This window comes from Pseudorasbora parva, chromosome 7 (genome assembly GCF_024679245.1).
Source record: "Pseudorasbora parva isolate DD20220531a chromosome 7, ASM2467924v1, whole genome shotgun sequence".
NCBI classification, from domain to species: Eukaryota; Metazoa; Chordata; class Actinopteri; order Cypriniformes; family Gobionidae; genus Pseudorasbora; species Pseudorasbora parva.
The window spans coordinates 49,375,819-49,389,113 of record NC_090178.1 but is presented as its reverse complement, the minus strand read 5'-3'; the positions used below and the strand labels follow the sequence as shown (position 1 = coordinate 49,389,113).

The window sequence follows — 13,295 nt, the reverse complement described above, 5'->3', positions numbered from 1 at the left end:
CATGCTTGCGCACCCTCATCAGGATTCTGGCAGCGCTGTTTTGGATGTATTGCAACCTCTGGATGCTTTTGCCACAGATCCCGATGAGGAGTGCATTACAGTAATCCAGCCTGGAGGAGACAAAGGCATGGACGAGCCTCTCTGCATCAGCCAGGCTGAGAGTTGGACGGAGTTTGGCGATGTTCTTGAGGTGGAAGAAGGAAGTCTTGCTGAGGTGTTTTATGTGGGTGTCAAAGGTGAGCTGAGAATCCATTTTGACCCCTAAATTATTGACAGATGTGGAAAGGGTGATATTTTGGCGAGAGAAAGTAATGCCAGTGATGATTGAAGAGCGAAGCTGATGTTGCGTACCAATTAAGATAGCATTAGTTTTGGAACAGTTCAACTGTAGGAAATTGAGGTTCATCCATGTCTCTATCTCCTCCAGGCAGGCGGTCAGTGTGGATGTTGGCAGGGGAGCAGAGGAATTTGGGGTTGTCCGTAGATAAAGCTGTGTGTCATCAGCATAACAATGGAACGATATACCATGTCTGCTAATGATTTTTCCAAGGGGAAGCATGTACATAGAGAACAGTGTGGGTCCCAGCACAGAGCCCTGAGGAACACCACAGGTGACATTTTGGGTGAGTGATTTGCATTTTCCAAGGGCAACATACTCAGTTCTACCAGTGAGGTATGAAATAAACCAATTATGAACTTTTTCTGAGAGTCCAATGTTGTATTTCAGGCGTTGTAAGAGAATGTTGTGGTCTACTGTATCAAAAGCAGCTGTTAGGTCTAGTAGGATGAGAAGAGATGGAGAACCAGTATCAGCTGTCATCAAGAGGTCATTGGTGATCCTGACCAAGGCTGTTTCAGTGCTATGACCAGGGCGGAAACCCGACTAAAACTTTTCAAACAGGTTATTGTGTTTGAGGTCAACATGAAGTTGTGCTGCAACTATTTTTTCTAGGACCTTCGTTTATGTTCATATTATTGACGAACGCGACGTTTATGTTCATATTATTGACGAACGCGACGTTTATGTTCATATTATTGACGAACGCGACGTTTATGTTCATATTATTGATGAACGCGACGTTTATGTTCATATTATTGACGGACGCGACGTTTATGTTCCTATTATTGACGGACGCGACGTTTATGTTCATATTATTGACGGACGCGACGTTTATGTTCATATTATTGACGAACGCGGCGTTTATGTTCATATTATTGATGAACGCGACGTTTATGTTCATATTATTGACGAACGCGACGTTTATGTTCATATTATTGATGAACGCGACGTTTATGTTCATATTATTGACGAACGCGGCGTTTATGTTCATATTATTGATGAACGCGACGTTTATGTTCATATTATTGACGGACGCGACGTTTATGTTCATATTATTGATGAACGCGACGTTTATGTTCATATTATTGACGGACGCGACGTTTATGTTCATATTATTGACGGACGCGACGTTTATGTTCATATTATTGATGAACGCGACGTTTATGTTCATATTATTGACGGACGCGACGTTTATGTTCATATTATTGATGAACGCGACGTTTATGTTCATATTATTGACGAACGCGACGTTTATGTTCATATTATTGACGGACGCGACGTTTATGTTCATATTATTGACGGACGCGACGTTTATGTTCATATTATTGACGGACGCGACGTTTATGTTCATATTATTGACGAACGCAACGTTTATGTTCATATTATTGACGAACGCAACGTTTATGTTCATATTATTGACGGACGCGACGTTTATGTTCATATTATTGACGGACGCGACGTTTATGTTCATATTATTGACGGACGCGACGTTTATGTTCATATTATTGACGAACGCAACGTTTATGTTCATATTATTGACGGACGCGACGTTTATGTTCATATTATTGACGAACGCGACGTTTATGTTCATATTATTGACGAACGCAACGTTTATGTTCATATTATTGACGAGCCCGACGTTTATGTTCATATTATTGACGAACGCGACGTTTATGTTCATATTATTGACGAACACGACGTTTATGTTCATATTATTGACGAACACGACGTTTATGTTCATATTATTGACGAACACGACGTTTATGTTCATATTATTGATGAACGCGACGTTTATGTTCATATTATTGACGAATGCGACGTTTATGTTCATATTATTGACGAACACGACGTTTATGTTCATATTATTGACGAACGCGACGTTTATGTTCATATTATTGACGAACGCGACGTTTATGTTCATATTATTGACGAACACGACGTTTATGTTCATATTATTGACGAACGCGGCATTTATGTTCATATTATTGACGAACACGACGTTTATGTTTATATTATTGACGAACACGACGTTTATGTTCATATTATTGACGAACACGACGTTTATGTTCATATTATTGACGAACACGACGTTTATGTTCATATTATTGACGAACGGAATGTTTATGATCATATTATTGACGAACGCGACGTTTATGTTCATATTATTGACGAACACGACGTTTATGTTCATATTATTGACGAACGGAATGTTTATGATCATATTATTGACGAACGCGACGTTTATGTTCATATTATTGACGAACACGACGTTTATGTTCATATTATTGACGAACGGAATGTTTATGATCATATTATTGACGAACGCGACGTTTATGTTCATATTATTGACGAACACGACGTTTATGTTCATATTATTGACGAACGGAATGTTTATGTTCATATTATTGACGAACGCGACGTTTATGTTATATTATTGACGAACGGAATGTTTATGATCATATTATTGACGAACACGACGTTTATGTTCATATTATTGACGAACGCGACGTTTATGTTCATATTATTGACGAACACGACGTTTATGTTCATATTATTGACGAACGGAATGTTTATGATCATATTATTGACGAACGCAACGTTTATGTTCATATTATTGACGAACACGACGTTTATGTTCATATTATTGACGAACGGAATGTTTATGATCATATTATTGACGAACACGACGTTTATGTTCATATTATTGACAAACGCGACGTTTATGTTCATATTATTGACGAACACGACGTTTATGTTCATATTATTGACGAACGGAATGTTTATGATCATATTATTGACGAACGCGACGTTTATGTTCATATTATTGACGAACGCTGCGTTTATGTTCATATTATTGACGAACGCTGCGTTTATGTTCATTTTATTGACGGACGCGACGTTTATGTTCATATTATTGACGAACGCTGCGTTTATGTTCATATTATTGACGAACGCGACGTTTATGTTCATATTATTGACGAACGCTGCGTTTATGTTCATATTATTGACGAACGCTGCGTTTATGTTCATTTTATTGACGGACGCGACGTTTATGTTCATATTATTGACGAACGCTGCGTTTATGTTCATATTATTGACGAACGCGGCGTTTATGTTCATATTATTGACGAACGCGGCGTTTATGTTCATCAGGCATGTGATTGGCTAAGGACAAAAAAGCAGGAAAATATACCATATTTTATAATATAGACCAACCCCTACCCCGCCGCGCCGAACCAACTGGTGGCGGATCAATACGGACAGTAAAGCAGGACCCATAACAACTTATTTGAACAAAAAAATACATTTTATTGTAATAACTTTTTTGTACAGTATGAAAAATAATTAATTATTTGGTGGATGCATTTTTACCCAATTTTAATAGCTAAATGTGCAACATGCACATTTTCATGTCAAAAGAAGGCCTAAATTTTTCTATGACTCTTTAGCCTTTGTAGAAAGCTTTTTTAGAGCCTCTACACGTTTCTTTTGGAATTTGCGCCTGGCATGATAAATTAATCTATAATGACGAAATGGGGGTGCAATTCACATTTATTCCACAAGGTGGCGATGTCTGATACACAATGATGAAGTGACGTTTCACTCATAGTTACCTCTGACAGAAAACGAAACAATAATAATTATAATCTGCAAAACTTGAAATGACTCAGTGATTTACTGCAGAGAGCAAGTACTGAACACAATCATGTTAGTGTCACTGTCTCTTGATGATGGATGTGGTCAAGAAGCTGTCAGTGAGCAAAATATTGATTTTGAAGATGTTGAAAATGAGTTGGAGAATATGCGTGAGATCGCGAATATGAGGCAGAAGCTGAATATACTGGTAAACGATCTCTGACGAGGAAATATGATGATGGTATTAAACATCTGCTCAAACTGAACCCTTCCAAGCTCCAAAAGGTAACGAAATACGTTTTATTATATTCTTCTGTAGCTGTTACTCTAACATCAGGAGTTGTATTATCGCGACAGGTAGAGGTCTAACGTTATCCATGTTAAATATAGAACCGGGTGCCCAATATGTAAGAATGTTTGGCGAAACAGTCATGCATTTAAGGGTTAAGCTATGGAATGGCTTCAGATGACTTTGTCACCCAAACTGACGTGAAAAAATCGGGGGGCGCCGAAAAGCGCGCTGTTTGCATATATAGCTAGTGCTAGCAAATACAAGTAATGTTAGCTGTTAAGTTAATGTTAAATGCAGCTTAAACATCCTGCCATAGTGGAAAATCAATCAAAATCGATCATCTAATCAATCGACAACTAAGTCAAATTAGTAACTTATAGGTTATATATAGACACAAGCAATAGTATACCCAGATCATCCGATCCGGTGATGTTCTTGTCACGATACAGTCCTTGTTGCCCATCCCGCGATCGTGGTTTCGACCCGGGTTACCATGGTGACGGCTGTGAGATGACGGTCAACCCACCAATCCCCCCCCCCCCCGCCAATTTTTTTTTTTTTTACAGATCTGCATGATTTACGTAGGTCACATTTTCAGGTCGGAAAATCCGGAATTCCGGATTAATCCGGAAAAATCACATCCCTGGTTCATATTATTGACGAACACGACGTTTATGTTCATATTATTGATGAACGCGACGTTTATGTTCATATTATTGACGAACGCGACGTTTATGTTCATATTATTGATGAACGCGACGTTTATGTTCATATTATTGACGGACGCGACGTTTATGTTCATATTATTGACGGACGCGACGTTTATGTTCATATTATTGACGGACGCGACGTTTATGTTCATATTATTGACGGACGCGACGTTTATGTTCATATTATTGATGAACGCGACGTTTATGTTCATATTATTGACGAACGCGACGTTTATGTTCATATTATTGACGAACACGACGTTTATGTTCATATTATTGACGAACGCGACGTTTATGTTCATATTATTGACGAACGCGACGTTTATGTTCATATTATTGACGAACACGACGTTTATGTTCATATTATTGACGAACGCGGCATTTATGTTCAGATTATTGACGAACACGACGTTTATGTTTATATTATTGACGAACACGACGTTTATGTTCATATTATTGACGAACACGACGTTTATGTTCATATTATTGACGAACACGACGTTTATGTTCATATTATTGACGAACGGAATGTTTATGATCATATTATTGACGAACACGACGTTTATGTTCATATTATTGACGAACGCGACGTTTATGTTCATATTATTGACGAACACGACGTTTATGTTCATATTATTGACGAACGGAATGTTTATGATCATATTATTGACGAACGCGACGTTTATGTTCATATTATTGACGAACACGACGTTTATGTTCATATTATTGACGAACGGAACGTTTATGATCATATTATTGACGAACACGACGTTTATGTTCATATTATTGACGAACGCGACGTTTATGTTCATATTATTGACGAACACGACGTTTATGTTCATATTATTGACGAACGGAATGTTTATGATCATATTATTGACGAACGCGACGTTTATGTTCATATTATTGACGAACGCTGCGTTTATGTTCATATTATTGACGAACGCTGCGTTTATGTTCATTTTATTGACGGACGCGACGTTTATGTTCATATTATTGACGAACGCTGCGTTTATGTTCATATTATTGACGAACGCGACGTTTATGTTCATATTATTGACGAACGCTGCGTTTATGTTCATATTATTGACGAACGCTGCGTTTATGTTCATTTTATTGACGGACGCGACGTTTATGTTCATATTATTGACGAACGCTGCGTTTATGTTCATATTATTGACGAACGCGGCGTTTATGTTCATATTATTGACGAACGCGGCGTTTATGTTCATATTATTGACGAACGCGGCATTTATGTTCATATTATTGACGAACGCGACGTTTATGTTCATATTATTGACGAACGCTGCGTTTATGTTCATATTATTGACGAACGCGACGTTTATGTTCATATTATTGACGAACGCTGCGTTTATGTTCATATTATTGACGAAGGCTGCGTTTATGTTCATTTTATTGACGGACGCGACGTTTATGTTCATATTATTGACGAACGCTGCGTTTATGTTCATATTATTGACGAACGCGGCGTTTATGTTCATATTAGTGTTGGGCGATATGCCTAATTTTCCAATCGTCATATCGTCAGCCTGTGAGATCGCCGATATGCGATCTTATCGCGTCGGGGCGGAGCATTCAGTGGCATAACTTTGTTTTAAAAAGTGGGTGGGACAGTCTCACGAAAATGCGTATAGTACGAGTGTGCAATCTCGTGGAATGTATAAGTCAAAATGAACTTTGGCTTACAAATGGTAGGCTACACAGTTTTTTGTGTGCATATGATACACACTTTATGGCGTATTATAAGGGGATGCATCTAAACACAATATAGCGTTAGTGTCCAGATTTTTCACGTGAATAAAGGCATAGATTTGCACACTTTAAATCCTCGTATTTTTTCTCATTAAAACCGAATATCATCAGTGATTGTACATGAAGAGCAGGGACAGTTTTTGTGCATTTTGTTTCGTGATTTTACCGGAACGAATACAAAAGTTAGATTAAAGTGCACATGCACGAGCCACGAGAGAAATCTGCAGCACTGAAAACAGCGGCAACGAGCGCCAGATCGCCTCTTATTTAACAATCGAAATGATGCTCTTCAACCAGATGTGTTGTGTTTGTATTATTTAGGTTCATCCGTGAAGCAATCCGTGTGCAACTGGTCGGCTGTTGCATACCACAAACACAGCATTTATTCATTATTTTTTATTTAAAATCCAAAAGTTTTTACTGAACATGGCTCGTCACTAGCCTACAGCATTTTATTCAATTAATTTATTCATATTTAGATTTAGCTCACACAAGTGGCAAAACATTTAAACATAGGTTATAGCCTAAATCACAAACATTTTAAATTAGAAACTTACAACAGGCTATTCAAAAACAGCCGACTCTCGTCTTTTCTTTCGTTTTTAAACCTTTTAAAGGAAATCCTGCAGTCTCGTTTCCTTGCTTAACTTGAGAAAAAAAGCCATGTGTTGAACTTTGAAACAAGAGTAGGCCTATATTTTAAATTATACAATTTAAATAATAGCCTCCGTCAATAGCCTACCTGTTTATTTTAATGCGAACAATGTTCTGCCGTTTTAATGCAGCAACGCAGCGCAGCAAAAAATAGCCTCGGTACGAAAACGATCCGTGCACTGCTGCAGACGCACCGCTCCTGGAACGGACTGACGAACAGCATCCGCGTGCAGTATGAAAGTTGTCATCCGTTAACATGGGTACGGAAAAAAATACGCACCGCACACGCACTGCAGACGGGGTATGTGTGAAACGGGCTCCATCGGAACGCGTGTTCAGTGCAGCGGGCAACATAACTCCCCACCGCAACCTTCTCAAACCAGCTGGTTTTCTTTATACAAAACATTTTTGGGAATAGATACCTGAATTGCATAACAATAATTGTTGTCTTAATTGTTTCTGGCCTTGTGTTTGTTTTAGCAATAAGTTCATTCGAGTAGCCTATACATTTGAGGTGATTTAATTGTTTTGCCGTTTTATTTGAGTTCTTTCATTGTGTTTTTTATTTATTAAAGCCTATTTCGTTATTTATTATTTTTAGGCTACCGTCAACCTGGTGTCACAGCCTGTCTATTTTAATAAACTATTTATTTCTGTAGCCCATACAGCGGGCAAGGGCTAAAACACATTATTAGAACATACATTGTCTGCTGACATTTAAGTATTTCACTGCACTTTAACAAGAAATCTTAGCTTAACGGCCAGTGCAATATTTTTTGTTCATTGTTGTTCCGTCGTTAAGTCGTTTGAAATAAAGCTGCTTTTACTTTTTGACTGATTGCTCTGTTCAAATGTATAGGCTATAGCCTATAATTATAATATAGCAATTTGTTATTGTATTATTATAAGTATAAAATAAATGTACATTTATGAAAAAAAATGCTTTAGCCTGATGATGATGATGATGCCGTTTTCGCCGTGGCTTATGTGAATTTGTGAATATAGGGCTAGGTTGATCACCTTGCAATTAAATTCTGAAACTATGTGGTTTTTTCGTCTTTAAAAAAACATTTTTTTTCACTGAAGAGTAAGTCATTTTTACATTTTAAAAGCGTGTGGTGTTGCACTCGCAGTATATATGCGGCACGTAGCCTGTGAGTGCAACACCACGCGCTTTGATGTTGATGTGAATAGTAAGGCTAAGCAGAATAAGTACAATTAATGTAATGATGATGATAATAATAATAATAACTATGATCATAATATTTTCATTTAATAATAATTTTTATTTATTTATTATATTCATGGGGAACGAGCCAAATATCGCCTTGAAATCGCCAACAGCTTCAGCTTTCGGCGATCTCTCTGCCTATCGTCGATACACGATACTATCGTCTATCGGCACAACCCTAGTTCATATTATTGACGAACGCTGCGTTTATGTTCATTTTATTGACGGACGCGACGTTTATGTTCATATTATTGACGAACGCTGCGTTTATGTTCATTTTATTGACGGACGCGACGTTTATGTTCATATTATTGAGGAACGCGACGTTTATGTTCATATTATTGACGAACGCTGCGTTTATGTTCATATTATTGACGAACGCGACGTTTATGTTCATATTATTGATGAACGCGACGTTTATGTTCATATTATTGACGAACACGACGTTTATGTTCATATTATTGACGAACGCGACGTTTATGTTCATATTATTGACGAACGCGACGTTTATGTTCATATTATTGATGAACGCGACGTTTATGTTCATATTATTGACGGACGCGGTGTTTATGTTCATATTATTGACGGACGGGACGTTTATGTTCATATTATTGACGAACGCTGCGTTTATGTTCATATTATTGACGAACGCGACGTTTATGTTCATATTATTGATGAACGCGACGTTTATGTTCATATTATTGACGGACGCGGTGTTTATGTTCATATTATTGACGGACGGGACGTTTATGTTCATATTATTGACGGACGCGACGTTTATGTTCATATTATTGACGAACGCGACGTTTATGTTCATATTATTGACGAACGCGACGTTTATGTTCATATTATTGACGGACGCGGTGTTTATGTTCATATTATTGACGGACGGGACGTTTATGTTCATATTATTGACGGACGCGACGTTTATGTTCATATTTTTGACGGACGCGACGTTTATGTTCATATTATTGACGAACACGACGTTTATGTTCATATTATTGACGAACGCGACGTTTATGTTATATTATTGACGAACGCGACGTTTATGTTCATATTATTGACGAACGCGACGTTTATGTTCATATTATTGACGAACGCGGCATTTTTGTTCATATTATTGACGAACACGACGTTTATGTTCATATTATTGACGAACGGAACGTTTATGATCATATTATTGACGAACGCGGCGTTTATGTTCATATTATTGACGAACGCGACGTTTATGTTCATATTTTTGACGAACGCGACGTTTATGTTCATATTATTGACGAACGCAACGTTTATGTTCATATTATTGACGGCGACGTTTATGTTCATATTATTGACGGCAACGTTTATGTTCATATTATTGACGGACGCGACGTTTATTTTCATATTATTGACGAATGCAACGTTAGTCATAACGCTATTCATAAATCATTTTCTTAAACTTAAACCTCTAGAACTTTTTTTTACTTTAAAAATAATCTAAGGGTCTTCTTTAATGGGTCCTGCACACTGTGCGATTTTTCAAAATCCTTTGCGAATGTCCCTTGTCAGACTGTACTAGGCATGTGCCGATATCAATTTTTCATGTTGCGATTAATTGCTGAAGTTTTATCACGATATACGATATTATCACGATATTGAAATAAGTTGCAAAAAAAAGTGTTGCCATAGCATAACAGCTTTAAGAACTATTTTGTAAGAACAAAAACAACTGAATGTTTAAATACAATAATGCACCAAAAATATATACAGCTCTGGAAAAAAAATTAAGAGACCCCTCATTGAGAAATCAATGTTATGTGGTCTCTTGATATTTTTCAGAGCTGTAAAAGTACAATTTTCAAACAGATTAAAGTGCAAAAGAATTAGGCTATAAAGAACAACAGGTAGGCTTACAAATTACAATAAGGTTATTTAATGCATTAACTAAGATTGAGCAATAGCATTATACTTTATGTACATTTAGTACATAAAGTATAATGTTTTTGTTAATGTTAGTTAAGAAATACTGATCATTGTTAGCTTTATCTTAGGTCCATTAAAAAAGTTATTTTGATTTTGATTTTAATGTCATTAAACAGTAACTAAGAAATTAACATAGAATGATTAATTCTTCATAAGTATTTTTCATTGTCAGTTTGGTGAATAATGAATTAACATGTTAACTAATGAAGTCGTATCTCAAAGTTTTACTGAACAATAACAAATAATCAGAACAGTTCTAATCATTAGGGCATGTTGTAGTCCAGATTAAAACATAAAAATGTTTAAGTTTGAAAATAAATAGCCTATTAAGTCTTTAAGTATTAAGTATTTGGTGCTGTGATGAACAACATTGAGATTACAAAAACAAATGGCTGTTTTAAAAACTACACAGGTTTTTTTGTTTGTTTGCTGGTTTCCGGGGTAACCGCTGCATTCTGCAGTTCATCAGCGCCCTCTGCTGTCACTGAGCGGCACTTCAGCAGCGCGTCTCCTTCACCGGTTCAGTCATGTGCAAACGCACGTTGGGCTTGTTTATATCTGAGCGCGTGTCCCTTTGACGCAGAATACAGCAGTGTTGAGCATTTATACGGTTGATGGGCAAAGTATTCTTGAGTGCATTATAAAAAAATGATAAATTGTTAATAAATTATTATTTACGATATTTTAAAGTGCCCACGATAACAATATCGTGCATATTCATTATCGTGATAAATCGCATTATCGAAAATCGGCACATGTCTAGACTGTACGAACATGATCGCCATGTCACACTGTAAGATCTCAGTTGACATTAATGTCAGACTGCACGATAGTGAAGGCGCGCTAAAAACGGACGCGCGCAAGAAATCTCCCCCGGAGTTTTATATCATCAATGAATGACGCGTTCAGTGACGGTGAGCTGCATTACACGCGGGACTGAAATGCTGGCTACAAAGAAATCTCTAGCTCTCGTTTTGGTCATAGTTTGTCTTGAAAAACGGAGATATTTGACAGTCATCGTAGGAGAAGTCACACTGCAGGATTCTGTGCCAAATCTTCTGACACTGCCAGAATTTCGTCTGAGGTAAAATTTGATCGCAGAGCTCATTAATCGGCGGCCGGTGAACATGTCAAACTAACGACCAAAGACGTCAGATTTTAGCCTAGGATCTGAGGAATCTTTTAGGATTTCCTAAATTTGTCTCAGACGGCCAAATCGTGGCCAAAACCGCACAGTGTGCACCCGGCTTTAAATGAGACCTTAAGCATTTTTTGACACTTTTGTCCTCTATTGACCTATGTGTAACTTTTTTTAATTGATGAACAAGCGTTAATTACATAAAAATATACTTAAGGGTGGGGAGTGGCATCAGGAATAATCAATTTTTTTCTTCCATATTTTATTTTTTACCAGTAAAGCTTTTCTGTTCAGCACTTTATTTGACAAAAAATGTTTAATTTCATATGATTAAAAGATAAATGAAATGAATAGTTCCTGCCTTCATACGACTGCTAGAAAAATTAAAATACACAGCACAGAATTTCTGGGGGGGAAAAAAACTTTCAAATTTATAATTTGATGTTTTAATAAATTCAGTTAATTAGACATATTGAAATTGAATTAAAGAATTACAACAGAAAACAGAAAACAGAATTTGGTCAAAATAAAAACGTATTTCATAAGGACCTAAACTTTTAAGAAATTGTTTAATTTAATTTTTTAATTTTCAATTAATTAGACATGATTTTTGATCACTTAAATTTAATCTAACCATTAAAATGGAATCCAGAAACCACTAAATATGGTCAAAATAAAACGTACTTGTAAAAAATAAATGTAGATGTATAATTAATAAATTGTTAATTTTTATTTTCAAAGTTTAATGATTTCAATTAATTAGAACTGCTTTTTGATGACAAAAAAGTTATTTAACCATTAAAATGGTGTCCAAAAAAACCTAAACATATGTCATAAGGTTAAGTTAAACATGTCATGCAGTAAAAGTGCGGTACTAATTTAGGTTTTTAATGAATTCTACTAATCAGACATGGTTTTTGATTATTGAAATGTAATTAACGCATTACAACAGAATACAGAAAACAGAATTTTGTCAAAATAAAACATATTTCATAGGGCCGTTAACCAGGGGCGTTTCTAGGATTTTCGTTTTAGGGGGGCTTAGTCCCCAGTGAGGGTAGGCCTAACTAACTTTAGTTTAGGGTCCAAATTGTGCTATTACCTAAGCCCCTTTCACACTGCACGTCGGACCCGCAATATTCCCGGAACATTGCCGGGTCGCCTTCTGTGTGAAAGCAACCACGTCCCGGGATTGATTACCGAACTGAACCCGGGTCGGGGACCTAGTAATATTGCGGGGTTCGACCCGGGACGAGCGCTGTGTGAACAAAAGCCGTAACTAATGCCGCAACGTGTGCGTAGTTATCGTGCGACTCCTAGAGCTTGTTTCTTCAATAACACAACCCTGCAGTGCCAGAAGAGCTCGTCGGTGTTTTAAACGCAGAGAGTGTTCGTATACAAAAGAAACTAAAATTAAACAAGCAGAAATGAGCGCAAACTGGACACAAGTCGAGACCACGGAGCTCCTTACTCTCCGCGTTGAAGCGGAGATCGCTCGCCGTTATACGTCACATAAGGATGTCTCGTCTCAACTCGACCCGGGACCGTTACGGGTTGTGTGT

The 13,295-nt window shown here is 37.0% G+C and overlaps 1 protein-coding gene across 2 annotated transcripts in view; it reads right to left on the bottom strand.

Moving 5' to 3' along the window:
• The window catches only part of inpp5b (inositol polyphosphate-5-phosphatase B), an 86,788-nt gene that overhangs the window by 21,473 nt on the left and 52,020 nt on the right, over positions 1–13,295 (bottom strand). The gene's annotated exons all lie outside the window — the stretch shown is intronic.